A 19,728-nucleotide genomic window follows, 5' to 3' on the forward strand; every position below is an offset into this window, starting at 1 on the left:
AGAGGCTGCTGTAGAGATTCAATGAGCCAAATAATTAGGAAGAACACTTCAAAGGAGTATCTCCAGAGACACGTTTCCGAGTCAGTGTCTGTCTATCCCCTCTGTTTATCATTGCTCCCCACTCGAAGCCCTAAGGAATGGGTGAGCTTATTAGGTTTGATTGTTTGCTTGCTTGTATGTTTCCTCATTGGGGCCCTCAGTGGAAGGCTCACCTGTTCCACTATGAGGAGAAGCAAGGAAGATTGAGTTAGTATAGTAAGGTTCTGTGTGTGTCATTTCTGTATGAATTGTGTTTCACAGTACGTGAAGGACAGCATTTTTGACAGTGATGAGCTGGCAAGTGACACAAGCTTCTTAGGCTTAGGTGGGGAACTGCAAGCTGAAACCTGACTGGGCAATTGAGTGACTTAAGGAGAAATTGTTGATCAATCAGTCAATTAACCAATCAGTAAATGGCTGGGGGGGTGTAGCTCAGTGCAAAGGATCTGGGTTCAATCCCCAGTGCCACAAAAGAAAAAAAATAAAATAAAGCTCCCCATTCCTATTCCTTACAATAATGTCTCACAGTTAATGAATCAAGCTAATGTGAAGATCTGAAGACGGGGAAGGGGAAGTTTGAATGACAAATTCGGGACCTTCCAGACAAGCAACATTGTATTAACTCTGTAGTGGAAAAGTGTTGATGGTTACTGATTCCACTTATTTTAAACTTCCTCTAATTCAAAACAAAACATCACAGAACAAATTTGAAATCTATTTAAATATTCTGTTATGGAAGAAACAATTTTCCATCTCTTGTCTTAAGAAATGTTTGTACCTTTCTGAAATACAAGGACATTGTGTCTATACCTTTTCTTTCATTTATATAAATGAACGAATGAAATGAAGGTCTTGGTACAACTCTTTGATTGATTATTAATAATAGTGTTCATCAAAGGCCACCTGGCTGATAAAAATCAAATTCAACCATATTCTGGGAATAAATTTCTGTCTCCCCAAGTTTTAACACACATAGCTTACTCTCTATGTGGGTCCTCTCTGTCCGTGAATTTCCTCAAGGAAAAGAAAGAGCTGGCAGGCTGATTAAGTTACTCTTTCATTTGTGATCACAATTTTCCTCTTTTTTGTTGTTTTTTTTTTGTTTTGTTTTGTTTGGTTTTCAGTGAACCACTTGACAAAGGTGTTTGAGTTGCCTGCTGCTTACCATACACACACAAAAAAACTAAATACAGGGGAGTTAGTTTGACACCTTTCTAGTACGCAAGGGAGATTTAAGCAGCCTTGTACACAAGGTTCAAGTTTGCTGATGAAAAAAGAGAAAAAGAAACACACACACTATAAAAATCCCAGGATTCAGGATGAAGTAGGATGTGGGGGTAACCTGTTGGTTAGTTTATCTTCTTGCTCAATAACCCATGTTCAGTGTTCAAGGCAAAAGGCCTTATTGATTAACCACTCATGAGTTTCTCAGCCGGAATTTCTGTCATGAATGGATAAACCATCTTGCTGCCTTCCTGACCTAGCCTGTAATCATGTCCGTCCTATACTGAACATTTCCTTTTCTTCTCCCGATCCTTCCTTTTCCCAGATTTCTCTTCCAGGATTTAGCATTCACACAATCGCTTGTTAAGTTTCTTTTCTTTTCTGTTAATAGCTTTCACGGTTGAACTCTTCTACTCTTGTACCTTCAAAAATGATTTATAGCTCATGACATTCAAATCGATATCTCCTCCTAACATCTCATTCCTGAGAAACAGTGCACGTATCTATTTGGTAGCAGATTAGTTTCTCGACCTCTAATATATTAAGACTGAACTGACAGTATTTTCCCATAAAGCCTGTTCTTGTCCTTCCCATTCCTATGAATAGAAGGGCCTTTGACTCATTTTCCCAAAAAGAAAACTGAAAAATACCTTCATCTCCTTTCATACCTTCTCTATCTCTTTATCGTTTGATTCATAGAGTTGTCAATCCCAGAGCTAGGCAGATGGGAAATGTAACAGGAACTTAAAAATCGAATTCACCTCCTTTTTAAGCTATGTTTGCAATGCTTCAGTGCAAACGTATCTCCCCAGTCTAAAGCAAAACAGTTCCTTCACCCTCATGTAGGAGGTAATATTAAATATTTTATCACTTATTTGATATGTTTTTATTGTAAATTGCAATCAAATTTTAACGTCATTGTTTTTCAACATATGTATGTGGTCAACCTTCTGTAACCACAAGTCCTAAATTATTTTCAATCAATAACAATTGAAAATATTAAGAAACAAAAATAGCATTTGTTCTGAATATATACAAACTTCTTGTCATTCTCTAAAGACTACAGTTAACAACTATTTACAAAGGATGTACATTGTACTAGGTATTGTAAGTGATCTAGAGATTATTTAAAGTGTATATGAGGAAGTGTGTGTAAGTTAAAATACTGTTCAATTTCACATAAAGGATGTGAATATTCGTGGATTTTGGATCTACAGACAATACCAAAGATGACTGTCAATTTCATTTTTGTCTTCACAAAACCTTTAAGTCATGTGCCATAATCCTGACTAGTGTTCAAAATTTTCCAGTAGATGATGTCAGTGAGAATAAAGTTCTGACATAAGCTCATGACAAATTCTTCCACATGTAGTGATCAAATATACATACCCTCTTTTCAGCCTCTTAAATTTAATAGCACATTTGGCATACTGTACATAAATTTGACCAAACATTAGCCATATTATGGTATTTCTGTACGCAAACTCATTATGACCAGAATGCTTGAATTAGGCATATGTACATCTTTTATGTTGTGGGGTCATTTTTGAGAGCCAGAGAACTTTGGTTTTCCCCATGCCCTGGAGAAGGTCAAATCCTACTCCTCTTTTCTCTTCCTTCTCTTTAATAGTTATGCTTTTATCTCAAACAACTGTTTTGAACATAATACTGAAAATTCCCATTTATTTATTCAATGTGTTTTTAAGTACTGCAAGAGCACATTTAGTTTACCTTCAAATATCTGATACAATAAAACCGATCATATTGCATTTCACTTCTATTTATTTACAGAAGACTTTCTCTCAAGTGCAGTGTTTTCAGGAATCTGATTCTATATTCCTATTAATGGCCACAGTGAACTGAATTAATAGACAGAAGTGCCCTCTTCTATTTATTGTACCAAGGCCAAGTCTCCAGAGGGATGTTTCATTACTGCCGACGATAGATTCCCTGGTTTGCTGGCTGGCTTTAATGGGATATTAAAATCAATTGGAGAGCTATCTCTCTGTCACCTGAGAAGCTCTGTAGGTTTTGTGGTGTGCTGCAATCCCATATCCTTCTCACGTCTTTTTTAAAGTTTGGCATCACTTAACCAAGTGTCTTCCTTACTTATGTGACCACAGCTTCCTTTCTCTGAGGAAATAGTTCTTGTAAATGTGTAGTGTACCTGGAATCCAAGCCTCCAACATTGGCTGGGTCAGAGTTATGACAGATAATATCGTGTGTCATAGAAGGGGCACTGCAAGCGTGGCCGGGCTGGGCCTTTCGGTGTTTGCAAGTCAGGAACAGTGCTGCTCTAGTGTGAAACAGCGCCCCCTAGGGAGGCAGGTTCCTTATCACAGTGTAACTGCTCCAGAGAAGAGCGCAGATTGTAGCATAAAATAAATAAAGCAGTTAATTTTTGATTGCCATAGTCTTTTTAAAGTTCCCTGTGTCAGGATGTTAATTTCCTGCTCTTCTCGAGACTTATGCAGGCTCTTTGATTTTTCTGGTAATTTTCAGATTTTAAAAAATGTCCTCCATCTTTTCAGATGTTTGAAGTTGTGCATGGATTTTTTTTTTTTCCCTCCTATTTCTGTCTGGTCGGTCAGTGTGAGGGCTAGTGTGAGTCAGCTTCTTTCCCTCTCCGATCCAACGTCTGGTTTAGTCAGGCTGGCCAGAAGCAGTCAGAATGTTGAGTTGGGGTGTGGTGAGACGGAAGTACTGTGGGCCGCTTTAGGTGAAGCTCTTTGTTGGCGGAACTGCCTGGACCGGTAGGTATTTAAAGCTGCTTCTTGTCAGTGCATTTGTGGGATCTTCAGAATTGCCATCTATCTCTAGAGATAGATTAAAGCAGCATAATTTATTTAAGAGGCAAACTCTTCTGAGATTCACTGCTTATCACTTCCTTAGCACTGAGCATCAGGTCTTCCCTCTAATTTCTCTTTCTTGAGGTCTATCCGGGCCTTTCTGGGCTCCCTCTCGTTAGGTTTCCTTCTCACCCTTCCTATTTCTCAAGGGGTGGGATTAAAACGCCCCTAGCTATAGCACAGGTGTTTAATCCTTCTCATGGCCACCTTGGGGTCTTTTTCTCTTTCTTGGGGTGAATAAATTATTCCTTGAATTCTTCAAAGGTCAAAGGAGGAGTCTCAGTACAGTTATCTCTGGGGAAGTCTTGAAATATCCAACTTCTTGTTTTCTCAAAGTGAGTGAAAATTTTAAAAGTAACCTAAATTTTAAAAGCTCCTGAAATCGATCTTAAATTTGAGACTTCTTTGGAATGTGCTCAGCCAGACGCCCACTCTAAACTCCTCTTACAAGCACCAACAAAGTATTTTGAAAACTAATTTGGCAAAATCTAGCAAAACCAGTTCAACTCTGGTTGTCAAGTAGTTATTTTAAGTTTGTTATTTTAAGTACACATCATTTAATTCTTATTATTCTCAGGTGAAAATGCTTAGTGTCCATAAAATGTCAAAGTTTCTTGAGAAAAAACAATCACAAAGTTGAATTGTGTAAGTGGATCAGAGATGAAATGTTTAGGAGTAGTAAATCAAAATGTGATTACAGTGCTACAGTTAGTACAGCATTTTATAAATCTTTGAAGTATCACATTACTGGAGAGTCCATTATGCAATTACAGCAACAATGTTGTGAGTATGTAGTCATAAATATATATTAAGGGTTGTTGTTTTCTCGAGAAACCAAACATTCGCATTTAGCAAAAAATGTAATAAATATTAAATAGAAGTTCTTCTCATAGGAAAACTGCCTTCCCAGTTATGAAACAGAATTTAAAAGCCTCTGTTTATATAGCATTATGGATACTCACTCTAGAATAAATTAAAATCATTCTTCAAATAAAAATATTAACACTTTATCAATAATTACACATTACTATAAAATTTGTCTTATATACATCTTATGGCAATAATAACCCAAAGATATTCAAAAATATTTGAAAACATTTTAAATGGTTGAAAATATACTACCATTTAAATGGTTATCAATATAAAATATAGGAAGTACATAACTGAAAATAAATATTACACAATTTAGTTAAAACCAAAATAATTGGAGTATTCCAATTAAAGCTCTTCATAATAATGACAAATATGTACTTGAAACAATTCGTAACAATTCCATTATAAACTATAACTCTATCATTAAAGGTATTTTGAAGCATAGCACTAAAGGAGTATCTTTTAGAATAAACATCAACACAACCACCATGAAAATAAAAACTGTCTTATGTTCATTAAACACCTTTCTTCTTTATCAGGTCTTTTTTTTTTAACTTAAAGACTTCTGAAGCATTTTCACATAGTCTCTAATTTACAATTCCATTTAATAATTGAATGCAGCTGCTAATAATAAAGTAATGTTAGTCTTAAGTACAAAACTATGAATTTTGCTTAACTCTATAGTGATTCTCAAACTTTGTCAGAAGAAAAACACTTACTTTGAGGTCTGACAATGAAGTTTACTAGTAATCATGACCAAGTAAAAAGAATCTGAGAAAGAATAGCAATGAATACAAGTGTCTGTGAACTATTCAAAGATTAAAACACAGATGTTAGGCTTATTTATTTTATATCATTCCTAAAGGGTTCCTTTCAAGAGAAAAATGGATAGAGTGCAAATTATTTCCAAAATAGACACACTAAATTTGTGTTTCTATGGATGGCTTTTTATTGACATTATTTGTAGCTGCATAAATATATATCTAGTGTGTAAGAATGAGTATAAAATGTAAGTCCACAGCTGTTAGTGCCCACATTTTTGTTACTGACAAATTCAATTAAAACCCTTTCTAGAAAAGCAATGAAAAAGTAGCTAACTCTGAAAAGGTCAATTCTGAATTATTTTACCTATAATCATTTTCCAAGCTATTAGGTCTATAAAATCCAATGGAAAGTGGAAGCCATAAAAGTAAATTATAGAAAAGCTTCCCAAGTTGGTGGCAAGAGGTTCATACATATGAGTAAGACACCTGTCTGCAGAAATTACTTCAATTTGATTGTCCACAGAAGAACTACTCTGGCAAATGTTATGTCTTCATTACCATTTACAAACCCATGTCTCAAAGGCATTTTAGTTGCTCAACCTAAAGCAATCCAATGAGGTAAAGTACTGACTGGAGCACTTTTTAAGTGCCCCATAAAGTGGGACAGCAATTCTCTTTAATTATAAGGAGGAAATAAGCACAATTAAATATAGAAATAACTATATTCTTAATCATATCATTTTGTATTTTGTTGCAGTAGAATTTGATGCTAAAAGTCTAAGGAGATAGGTGTATATATAGTATAATAGTTGCAATTGAAGATTAAAATATGTACAGTGTATTCATTCTAAATAGAAATTTTCTGTCCTTGTTTTGTTCAATTTTTATTTAATTTCACATTTCTTATCTATTAAGTGAGCTTTCTCGTATCATTCATGACTTGTTGAGGCCTTTTCCTTTTTATTTAAGTAAAATATATGGAAACTGTGAATAAGGTTTAATTTTGTAACAAATTTTTTTCCAGAATCTGTAAAAATTTTATCATGCTCTCAAGGCTTTATAGAACAAAATTGATAATACATCTATACTCTCACAGTCATTACCCACATATGAAGCTTTGTGTCAGTGGACTTTACATATGCATTTAACAGTTTGCATAATAAAGTGTGAAAAGTAATCAGAAGCCTTTTCTTGGAAGAAAATGGAGAAGTGGAAAGAATATAAGCTTTACAGTATGAAAACCTAAGTTGAAATTGCAGCTTTGGTGAATTGCTTAGCCTCTCTGAATCTTTGTTTCATTGTGTATGAATTGAGATTACTATTTTCCTATTTGAAAGGACATTTCATAATGATAAAAATATCGCTTCATTATGTAAATATAGACTTTACAAAGGATTTCTCCTAACAAAAGAGTTCCAAATATATTATGCAAAACTCACAAATTGAAGTGAAAAATACATCTTTTAGCAATAATACTTAAAGATGTTAGTATGGCTTGTATCATGTTCCCTACAGCCTCATGTGGTCACCAGTGCGGCTATTCAGAGGTGGGTAGATCTAGAGTGTGTGCTGCTGAGATCCAGAGTGTGATTACTAAATTGGTCTGCTGATTGGTTTGACATAATTCTGGGTGTGGATAATGGGAAGACCCACTTTAAGTGTATAGACTGAATAGAATATAAAGGACAGAAAGAGTGCTGCTGTTATTGCTTGCTACCTCTTTGCTACTTCAATACTTTGCTGTCTTCTGCCTGCCATGAACTGTTTCTTCTCTGTGATGTTCTTCTGCCATGCCAATCTACCTTGGAGCCAGCTGACAATGAGCTAAAAACTCTACAGTCTTTGCACAACAATAAACCTTTCTTCCCTTAACTTGGGGTATCTGGCATTTTTGTCTCAGTAATGAGAAAAGTACTAAGACAGAGGCTGATATGACTTTTTCACTGAAGGAAGAAAAAAAGAAAGATGATGACCAAGGATATTAAATGTTAAACCAACTATACTTACAAATATCTATTTTAAAAAACCCATATTTCCTGTCCATAAGATGCATCACTTAAATAACAATGAATAGTCTCTAAGTATTGGATCATGACCTATATGGAAAGGTTTTGCAAGATAAATTGTCAAAACAAATTAGCTTTTAAATAATAGTTTTATAATTAGAGTAGTAATTAGTAATTTTAGAAAAGTCTAATGATATATTATTTCCTCAAAAAGCATTCCTGCATGAATATCAAAGTGTTGCAGAATTTTAAAGTGTAATGAAGGCTGTATTAAAAAATAAAATTGGAGGAATTAGGAAGTCATGTGTTTTTTACCTTGTCCCTCCAGTAATTCCTTGCAAAGTGTCTCAGTGGGAGGTACAACACGCAATAATTGTGTCATTTTGATTGATGTAAGGGAATTTCTTGTTTTGCCTCCGTGACTGAATTGAGGTTGTGACTTTTACAAATGAGTCCAGTCTCATCATTTTCCTATTGGCAACTTAAAATTGATGATAGAAAAACTGACATAGGAAAATGTATTCATTCAGAAGCTCTGAAACCCTTGGTCATGATTTTACATTGAAGACTAAAATGACCATATGGTTAGAATACTTGTTTCTCGTCCTTCCTCCCTTTCTTCTCTTCCCTTCTTCCCTCTTATCCCTTCTTCCTCTTCATCCTCTTTCTCTTCCTCCCCTTTCCTCTTTTCCTTCCTCTACTTTTTTGTTGTTCTTGTCAATCCCCCCTTCCTATTAGGCAGACAAGTATGAATTTTTACCTAAAGCTTCCCTACAGAAGAAGAAAAAAAAAAAGCCACCAGATTCGAGTACAGTTTGACCAGCAATATCAAATTTTAGATCTTTATATGAACCAAAATGTGGAATGGCTAAGAAGACAGAAAAACATGTATTTTTCACTAAAACAATGCCTTGGAAAATAATTCTGCAATTAAATTATCAGTATATCTACATCTGTACTAAGAATCCAACCAAGTATTTGATCCATATGTAGTGCAGTCTTTGTAGAACTTATATACATGTTGTAGTACTTGCAGTAAAATACGTGTCTGTAGTATGCATGTGTCACTTAAAAAAGGTGAAGAATTTTCTGCCATTTTATTAATTTACTTCCAAAGCTAACAAATAGAAATTTCTGAGGTGAATTTCTCTTTTCTTTGGGTGTTGAAATAGATTTTGGAAACAGCCTTCCTATACAGTCCTTAAGAGGTTAAAAAGTATGTAATGTTTATTTTTAACAAATAAAAAAAATCAGGATTGATCATTAATGTTTTCACTAACTTGTAACTCATAGCTATTTTTACATATTTAATATGGGTTTGACTTTATTCTCTGGTTGCTTTAATCATATTCTTTCCCTAGAAACAGGAGAGTAAGTACATTAAACTATGAGTTAGCGGCCTTTTCCAAGATCCAACTATGTAGCAGAAATTGTGAAAAAAAAAATTATCTTTCGTTTTCACATCAAATGGTTTGCAATAAAGCATTATTCTAGGTATACTAGTAAAAACATAGGGTAGAGGCTGGGGATTTAGCTTAGTGGTTCTGCCGCTTGCTTCACAAGTTCAAGGTCCTGAGTTCAATCCTTTGTACCAGGGGATGGGAATAAGGCAGAAATAATATTGCCTTTCTATTCATACAACTGAAATTTAGATCTTGTTTTTGCACTTCTTTTCTGTGCTTAAAATACTTTGAATATATGAGTTTAATATCCATGACAACAAACTGATACTAATGGCAAATGATTGCTGAGTGTTTTAAAAAATCCATAGTGAACATAATTTTCGAGAAAATTGATAATAAAATATTAATATATTTCATTTATTTATTCATGATCTTGAAAATTCTATGAGCCATTTCTAAGGAATTATTTAATCTCGCTGCCCATTGATTTAAATGTATTTCCTGGGTTTTATGTACTCTGCTGAATCTTGCTTTGGAATTATTTATTCTATGAGAAGCTACACATACACATCCAAAATATCTGTGCAAGAAGTTTGCTCTTTGGAAATACTTATACTCAGAATACACTTGGTCTTTTCTTTTCTGTGTGTTTAATATCTGCCACAAATATTGTGCATTTCAGTGCTCTTACAATGGGTCTAAAATCCCAACATTGAGGAATTAGTGAGTGCTACCAAGAGTGTTAAGTTTGAGAGATGGAAGGTGAGCAAAGCCCAACATTTCATCTGCATTAATGAAATTTACACTCTAGCAAAGAAGATGAATATTAATAATATTTTTAGAAATCAGTTAATGCTATAGGGTAATGTTGTAGTTGTGACAGTACTCACAGAATTACTGGAAAATAGGGTTTTCCACATCTGCTTTTACATCTTCTTTTCCAAAAATATTATTTCTACTTACCTGGATCTTTTATTCCTGTTCTTAAAGTCTCTTTATCCATCTTGTGATTATAGTTTCATCTCAATCTGGCCACATAATGGATTATTCCTTGAATCTTATAACAGATATTTTTATATTTCTTTAAAGTTATAAAAATTTCATTTTAAAATCACTTACAATGTTTAAAAGCTTTGTGTATATAGACAAATATTTTCAGAGTGCTTTCATTAGGGCAACTATATGTGTGTGTGTGTGTGTGTGTGTGTGTGTGTGTATTAAACAGTCCCTATTTACCTAGACTACCTGTCAATATAAAAACTTATAATTGAAAAGGAAGAATCTAATGTGATAAAAAGTTAACATTATGAAGAAAAATGAACTTTGGAAACACGTATTAGCCAGACACAGCAAAGGTACTCCGTGAATCCCTGATGTCTCACCTCCAACTTGAAATATATTAACATAAAATTAGATTTTATAAACTGATTTGTGAAACATATGAAGCACTTCCACAAATCCAGTGTAATTTATTAATAGACAATTAATAAAAGCACCAGGAATGTCCAACACCCTTGTCAGACTCATAACGATTATTGGAAATGCCTGTATCCCCAGAGCTCCACATGCTACAATGGTGTATCTTTTTGAATAATAAACATATACCCCTTCAAAACAGCAAGGTGACAAGTATCGGAAGCAGCCTTCTCTGGAAGTTTGTCATTAGTGAAGGCATTTTGCTTTGATGCTAGTCTATTCTTCATTAAGCTTATGCTTCCACTTACTAAACAAAGTGGACAAATCAATGAAAACTCATTTAAGAAATCTGTACATTAGATACCAAAAAGTGAAAACAAAGAGTGAAATTTTTGTTAGCTTTGGAGGCAAGGAAATACCATCTTTTGATGTCTTTTAAGGGCAGTACCTTACTGACCAAGGAAAAAAATGGATAGACCTTAACTAAATTCAATCCAACCAACCAATGTTTCAGAGTTAAATGCTTTTTTAAAAATGAAGCTTCAGCTTTTAGTATGTGAAATAAAAGTTAACAGCTTGAAACATTATGAAGAATCCACTGTCTTTGAAACTCAGAAAAATAATTTAATATGTAAAATTGTTTTCTTCTAAAAATACAGGTAGTAACCTTTTATAATTATTATAGCTATAGTTACTATGGTAGAGAGATTATAGAAAGTGGCTTTTTTCTAAAAGCAGTTATTACTCATTTAATTATTATTTTTAAATGATTTTATAGAGGGCCCAGAAGTCAGTGTATTCTAATGTAGTCAGGAAATAGTTTGATATTTGTTTCTTGTTTTTAATTACTTTAGGATATAATTTCCCTGATAAATATAGACAATTTGAGGTGCTACCTAACATTTTGATTAGAATAACTGGTACATTGGCTTACATACAGTGACATATATGATAATTCTGGAATATTAAAGCTGGTAGTAATATTACATTAATTTAATTTTAATACAGAAATGTCATGGAGTTCTTTGTGGCTACTCAATAATGGTGAAGATCTAAACAAGGTCTCCTCTAAAATTCATTTTTTACTCCATTATATTCCCAGAATTTGTGTAGCATATGATGCAAAATTACTGATTAACTGGAAATTAATCTTGTGTTGTATTAGAAACACTGTCCTTCCTCACATTTCCAGCATTGCAATAACAGGATTTCTCCTAATACAGTCAATTAACTACTTTTCTTATAAAGATTCATGAATGTTATATAGAGCTGAAAGTACAGAACAATCATTATGAGATATATAGTTCACTGTTACTTATTTGAAGCTCTTAAAACTGGAAATATTTTGCATTTGGGACTTTTGGGGGTTTGGAAATATGTTCACAAACATTTAAACATAAAATAAATTTATGTTCATATACATCATAGCTACGGTGTGTGTGTGTGTGTGTGTGTGTATATATATATATCATACACGATGTGTACATATATATGTGTATATGTATTCTGAAGGAGACTGTAGGTGCTGTTTTTAGTGTGCATGAGTTTTCGCTGCAGCCCATGGCATGAGATATTGTGTGATCTTTTTCACTGTTGCAATGTTGACAGTCCAAGAAATTCAAGTGGATCTTGGAGCACTTCAGCTTTTGGAGCCTTTCAGATTTTGGATGTTTCTATTAGCGATGCTCAACATGTATATATTTACCTGAGACTGAGATATCTACAACTTATTAACATTTCATCCTAAGTATTCCATGTGTATATATGTGCATACACATGTCAATATAGATGCTTTACTAAGGACAACCTTTGCCTGTGTAGTGTTTCTCCTGAGAATGCAGTTTTGATGGGGCAGAGATGGACCCCACTGAAATGAAACCACGTCACTGAGGCGGTTTCTGAGATCATGTGGCTCTCATGCTATGCAAGTTAGTGTGCAGCTTTCCAGGCAGATGGCCTCTCCCCCTCAGCCGGTCCCCAGGACAACCTACCACAGAATCTCCTAATAACCTGTTCTCACTGATACCATGACAATAGTTGTTCATTTTTCCTCAGTGCTACTTTTTTTCTGTTTTCTTGTTATTAGATGATATTTCCTAACGATGTTACTTTTCTCCATTTTTTCATAAACTGTGAAAGCTCAGTGTACCCTGATGTTCCACTAGTCTCTCTCTCTCCATTATGATGGAACAGTAAAAATAATGAAATAAATTAAACCATGCATGTCTTAACATGCTTGCTTAACATGCATGTCTTGCAAATGTATGTGGTTTCGTGCAGAGAGAGGAATTTTAGAAGCCAATACCTGCATTTGATTTCTGGATCAGATCATTTTTGTACCATGTGTGTTCTTTAAGTTTCAGTGTTGTCTTTTACAAACAAAGGCAATAAACTTTATATTCAAGTGTTATTCAGGAGACTATCTGAGCTTCAAGATTGTAGACATTTTGAAGGAACTGGTTACATTATATAATAGTAACGCTACTAGTAATTTTACTGGTGGTAATAAACATTGTTATTGAAAACCCATTTAGAGCACAATTCTCATTACGAAAAGCCAAAGTGAAAAATATCAAAATAACCCTGTTCCATTTCTTTCGTAGCATTATCAGACCAAGAGGAAGGTTAGGAGCAAATTGTTAGTAGATTGCAAATAGATTGTAGCCAAGCCCTGAGGAGGGATGTTTCAGCTTCTTGTGGATAGCATGGAGCGATGCTGGGTGACAGGTAAGAAAGACAGAAAGATTCCTCCTTGATTGAGTAGATTAGCTGTGGCTATGACTTCAATCTAAGCGGAAGTGAGCGAGACTAGGTATAGGGATTGAATCTGTAGTTAATTGAGAGGAAATGTTAAGTGCATGCTGGTCATATTTGAAAGGCGTAAAACTGGAGAAACAGTAGGATATTAAATTCCAGAAAATAGAAATATGACAGGAATACAGCTTATTCTAACATTGGGAAGAATATTAAGGAAGAGGAATCAGTATGTTATAATGTTCAGAGTAGCTAAAGTATAGGTTAATTTAGTGAGAATAAATGCTAAGCGAGAGCTATAAAGGAGTCTCATTGTCAAGAGCTCTGTTTCTAATGCTGAGCAGTGAAAGTTTTTTCCTTAAGGTAGCAGAGAACAATGCAATCATTAAATAAAGGATTAAAATGATCAAATTCGCATTAGCATCTCTCCAGTTATTTTTCTCCTTTGCATTGTTAATATTTATCATAGAAACTCTGAAGTTTGAGAATCAAACCATCAGCAATTTAACTGCAATATATATTTTCTCACTTCATTTTTTTCATATGATGGAATTTTTATATATTTGCATACACATATGCTTATAGAATTCCATACATTTTTATTTATGCATAAGAATTTTTATATTATTAATTTCTTCTGGAAATTTTTATTATATTGGCCCAATATTTTCTGTTTTGACTTATTGTTGTTTAATAATATAGTTACCATAATTTAAAAATTTAGACCATTTTTTTTCTTTTATAACTGATACTGTGATGGATATCTTTGCAATTTTGTTTGCACTGCAGATAGCTAGAGGAGAGTAGAATCTTACAAAAGCCAAAAAGGTGGCCAAAGATCATTGCTATTTTAGTTCAGTCATTGTATACTAACATACATCTTCCCACGAAGGGATCCAGTATGAGTATTCCTGTGTGTTTTGAGTAGTGACTGGCTCCATCAATTTCTGCCTTACACAATTTTGTTTCTTTAGTAAAGAGAGACTATAGAGATGGAGCACAGTTTTAAATTTTAAACTTGCTGATAGCCATTTTGGATGTATGTGAACAAAAAAAGAAAAGACAAAAAATGTTTAGACAAAACTTCTTTGCTTGGCAATATGGCCCACTAATGAACAGAAAACAGGACTTTGCTAGGTAACAGTTCACAGAAGGTGAGCAGAAAAGGGCCCATTAGCTGCTTTCTGAGGAAAATCTGTATCTTACATCTTGGTATGCAAAAATAAGTGGCCATCGCGATCCAGGAATGAAGACCTGGGCCTGAATTATCCTATGCCAGAAATTAAAATGTTTCATTTATCCTAAAGAGCAGGTGGGTTCGTGCTATAGAGATGTCATTACCAGACTTGTGCCTGATGTGCTATCCAGAATGGTAACAATTACAATGATACAAAGGTCATGAGACAAAGGTGGAGGTAATGAATATAAGAAACAAATTCTATGAAAAATATTTTTGTTATTTTATACCTATCTATATTCAGTTTTCTTTGCAAGGAAAATATGATCAAGTTTAGAAAAGTAAAAATTACCAGGGTATGGGGCATAAAAACAGCATTTACAATTGGGTTCCTTTCAACCTCATTAATTTTAAATGCAAAACATGCAAATATTTTCCAGATTTTCTAATCAACTCGGGATGAGTGAGTAGTCAATACTGGCCTATTTTTCAAACAGATCTGAACTTTAATTTGATGTCTGTCAGTTGTTGAGTCCCATCACTTATTGGAAATATTATTGTAAACACAATTTATTTACTAAAAATTGTTTTAGGCCATAAGAATTTTTATTTATAGTAAAACTCATGGCTATTTTAAATATAGAAGTATCTTGAAACATGTTTAAATCACATGAAGGCATTTGCATTTGTGTGTGTGTGCGCATTTGTGTGTGTTTGTTCTTCAACATGCTGAACATGTCAGAGAGCTAGATGACACCCTAAAGCTGTAGACTTTTTGAATAATTTGCAGTTTTAAAATAATAATTTTATTTCTCTTGACTAGTGGGTAATAGCCACTTGAATGTTTTGATGTTAAAAGAAGATGATGTGAGTTATCTCAGGACAGATTCTAGTCAGCTTCCCTTCACAGTGAAAAAAAATAGTACCTGAGATAAGACACTTAAAGTAAAAGACTTTCTTTTGGCTCACAGCGTCAGAGGGTCCAGTCCACAGTTGTTAGTTCGTATTGTTTGAGCTTGAGCTGGTGCAGTATGTCTTGGCAGGAGCAAGGGGCAGAGAGGGTCTTTTCTTGCTGTGACAGGCAGAAAGTTAAAAAAAAGAGAGACAGGAAAGGAGTAAAGTTCTAGTATCTCTTTCAAAGACAGGGGCTCAGTGACCTAACTTTCTTCCATGAGGCCCCATCTCTTAAAGGTTTTAACAACCCTCAGTGAGTACCAACTTGGGGATCAAACCTATAATACATGGGCCTTTGAGGAAAATTCCAGCTCCAAACTATAGCAACCTGCCATCCCCATGAGGAGACATGTTCTGTGGAATGGAGGTTCTTCAGTGTTCTAAAATAAATTTTATTCATTTGGATAATTGCTCAGCTAACATTTTCTATAATGGCTTTCTACCTAGTAAATTCTTTATCACTTTGAATCTACCTTTAACGTAACATAGTTTTTCTGTTTTCTAGATATAGTTAACAATTTTATATTCCAGATCAATAAGAATAATACTCAACTAAGAACTTTGTTTTAAGTTTAAGAAAAAATGTATTTTCTCTATCAAATTTTTGAAAATGTATGTCTGGGGTGTTTTCTTTCTTTTTTCTTTTTCTTTTTTTCCACAAACACTACATATTTGATGTACTACTTTCTTACTAAATATCCATAAAATTATTGCTGATGGCTCTTAGAGTAACAGGGGTAGTCAAAATAGCCTTAAAATTTCTCAAACACAAATTTCACTTTTCTTCAAAGTGAGATTAATATTGCAAGGCAGTATTTATTTCAAAATTAATTTGGCATATTTTATTTATTTATTTTTTTGTACCGGGCATTGAACTTGGGACATTGCACTTGTTAGGCAGCTTCCAGAACTAATCTGGCTTATTTTGTATGAGACTATATGAGAAAATAAATGAAAAGTATCATCTTGTTTTATTTACTCATCACGTTGTAAAGAAAGAACTTTAGAGTTTGAAATCCAAAATCAAAGTAGGAAAAATAACAGTCCCTATTCCCCAGGCTTTATTGTGAGACCAAATTGTTGACATATACTAAATTCTTCGAATAGTGTTTTAAAAGTTTGTAAAATTATTACTATTATTAAAAAAATGTTTTATTAACTTTTGAATATTAAATTTCCTGGGTTGTTTGAGCATTACATTTATTTATAAGATCTTTCATTAAATTAAGTTTGAGATTCTATCTATTGAATTTTTCTTTTTCAATTATGTGTAGCCATACCTCCTAGTTGTTTACTCACTTTTTAAGAATATTTTTGAATATTAGATTTCTTAACTAATATAGTATGCCAACACTAAAAATCAGCTCTTCTTTCTCCAAGGATTAGTTGCTGTTGATGCTTGTTGCTGATGTTACTATCTATTGGCTGCATAATAAGATCTCTATAAAGTCTATATTCCTTATCATATGAAACTACTGAAATTTCTTCTCATGTATCTTAATAGCAAGATAATGCTTATAAAGAGATGTTGGTTAATGCTTTGATTTAACAAGTCTCCCAGCCCTTTCAGAGGGTTCTGCTTTTGTGATGCAGCACTCCCTCACCCGGGAAGTTATATCTCTGCCTTAGCTTCCCTTCCTGTGTGCACACGTCTTAAAATTTAGCCAAGTCTGTCCTGGGCAATCACAGAGACTTGTCTTTGCTCTGGCAATCTAGATTCCAAGAATGTTCGCGTTTTCAAAGCTCTCTCTGCACTTCCCAATCCCTGATTTTTTTAAAAATGATTTTGAATGAACCTCTCTAAACTGGGAGTTTGACTCGTGTATCTTATATCCCCATTTACCATCATAATATTTTTTCACAAATCCCCGTTTCATCTTTTGAGACGTGTTTGGATCCATTTCATTAACTCTCTTCATTAATTAGGATTAATACCAATAGAAGTCCCTTCGGACATTTCTGGGCAATATAGTATAAAAGTTATAATCAGAATAGAACAAATTGTACTTTCAGTGATTTAATGCACATCATGAGTTTCAAAGAAAGGCAGTGGTAATAAGGGAAAGGGTGAGGCTTAATGGGTCAACAGGAAAATTCAGTGGAAATGAAGGTTCAATCACACAATTCTGTTCAATCACACAAGAGGAAGAGATAACTTAAGTCCTGGAAAAAAACAAATGTATAATTTAGGAATAGGAAGTGATGGGCTCCCAGTTAATGATAATATTCAAATAGAATCTAATTAAGAGCCATTGAATAATAGAGGATTGAACTGTGGTCTTGCAGAGCATTTTAGGACACAAAAAATGCATCAATATAATCTGGGTACACAAAAGCATAAACTAAAAATCACGAAAATATGTGCAAAACGATCTCAGAGGAAAACACGAACCACTCAAACTGAGTAGGAGCAGATGGGTGGGGTACGAGGGAGAAAGCAGAGCTGCAGACACCAGGGAGCTGCTACTCTGCTCCGCAGAGAGAAGGGGGACAAGACCCTGAGGCCTGGATCCGGTTTGTCCTCAGGGTGGTGGCGCAAATGCTGGGACTTTAGAGATGGGGCTTGGCCTGAGGTCCTCAGGTCACGGGGAGCTTGTGCTAAGAACAATTAGGGTAGTTCTACAGCCATCTTGAGTTAGTTCTCGTGCAAGTGAATCGGTACAGAAGCCCAAGCCTGACCTGGGCGTCTCTGCCTTCCTTCATCACGATGTGATCTCTTTCTCCGACACAGACTCCCACCCTGTGCCACCCTGAGGTCCTCACCAGAGCTGAGGCAGGGTCGGTACCTTGTCCTCGAGTCTCCAGACCTGGGAATGAAATAAGCTTTTCTTCTTTACGAAGTCGCCTAATCTCAGCTGTCTCACGAAATCCACACATGACAGACATACGCGGGAAGATACTACTACCTGAACTGCAAGTGAAAGCCGCTGGGTAAAGGGGGCACTGTCCGGCCTTCGCTGGGCAGAGTATGGCGAAGGAAATGGGGAAGGGGTCTGAGAGGTGAGCAAGGAGAGGTCTGACAGCCGGTCAGGAAACACTGCCTTTTAGATCATTTATGTACCTCCCCTAAGAAGGTGTGAATTAGCCACGTCAGATAAGCTTGCAATAGCCACACTGCCTTTAAAACAAAAGGGCTTTTACATTCAGTTCTTTTTCCTTGCACTATTTACAAGTTAATTGGAAGACGTACCTTAGAGAGTACTAAAAATTGTATGTGTTACCCGAAAAGAAGCAAAATATGCTGTCAGATAAAAAATTCTATGATCTTTTAATATCTTTAGTGACTTCCAAGTTTTTCTATTAAAAAATAAAACTCCAGCTTTAGGCAAAAAATAGCCAAAACAATTTTTATTTCCTTTAAATTTTGTTCCAACATAGTACTGTAAATGGATTAGATGGATTCATACAAATTTAAACTGTTTACTTCACAAAATATAAACCTTAACAGTAAATGTATTTGTTTATATAAATTAATCTATTTTTTACACTTTCAAATATTAAAAGTATAAAATATCACATTTAAAATATAACTGGAATATAATTTTTGGATGTAAATTCAAATATCAAATATTGTGTTAACATTATAAGCAGTATGTTAGAGAGTTACTTGCCTAAACGTATTTTGGAGTAAACATGAAGTTTGAATCAGAAGTAAAACAAACACTATTTGCTTTCTAATACTGGTAAATACAAAATGATAAATATTTTAAAGCTAAATGTGTGGTCATTTGTGAATCTTTTGTGACTTTTTTTTAGATTTCACTTTTTTTTTTTTTACCAGGGTATCGAACTCGGTCCTTGCACTTGTGAGGCCGGCACCAGCAGACTGACCTAAATTCCCGGCTCACACATGGTTTCTGTTGAGTTTCAATAAATTCCAGCAGATTTGATCTACAATCTGTCTTTTCCTTCCTTTTTATAATTTTACGGGTTTTCTTTTAAAATAGTCTTTTATAATATTACAATTATACTTTATATTATAATTCATAATAAAAGTTTTGCTTTTTCAAACAAAGAGCTCTTTGTTTTCAGGCTGTCAGGTTTAACAGCTAAGTTCAACTGTCATTCATTAGGAGATACACTAATGACATGTCATTTCTGACTTTTAATTTGACTGAGGAAGGCTGGGGATTTAGCTCCGTGGTTCTACGCCTGCCTTGAAAGTGTGAGGTCCTAAGTTCAATCTCTGGTACCAAAACAAGGAAGGGTTAGGGAGAGAGGGAGGGGAGAAGGGAGAGGGGCAGAGAATATAAACAGAAAGAAATTATT

At 34.5% G+C, this 19,728-nt stretch overlaps 1 long non-coding RNA gene across 2 annotated transcripts in view; it reads left to right on the forward strand.

The window, feature by feature from the left end:
- Positions 1–19,306, forward strand: part of LOC104866792 — a 284,791-nt gene extending 265,485 nt beyond the window's left edge. Inside the window, exons 3-4 of one of the 2 annotated variants that reach the window (XR_004514854.1) lie at positions 18,191–18,390; positions 19,241–19,306. This is a non-coding gene — a long non-coding RNA (uncharacterized LOC104866792). Of the gene's footprint in view, positions 1–18,190; positions 18,454–19,240 lie in introns of those variants that run through there. The other variant, XR_781564.2, reaches the window with a different exon arrangement.
- Positions 19,307–19,728: the final 422 nt, after the last annotated feature.

The sequence above is a fragment of the Fukomys damarensis genome, unplaced genomic scaffold (genome assembly GCF_012274545.1).
Source record: "Fukomys damarensis isolate Sample0158 unplaced genomic scaffold, DMR_v1.0_HiC HiC_scaffold_31, whole genome shotgun sequence".
Classification (NCBI taxonomy): domain Eukaryota; kingdom Metazoa; phylum Chordata; class Mammalia; order Rodentia; family Bathyergidae; genus Fukomys; species Fukomys damarensis.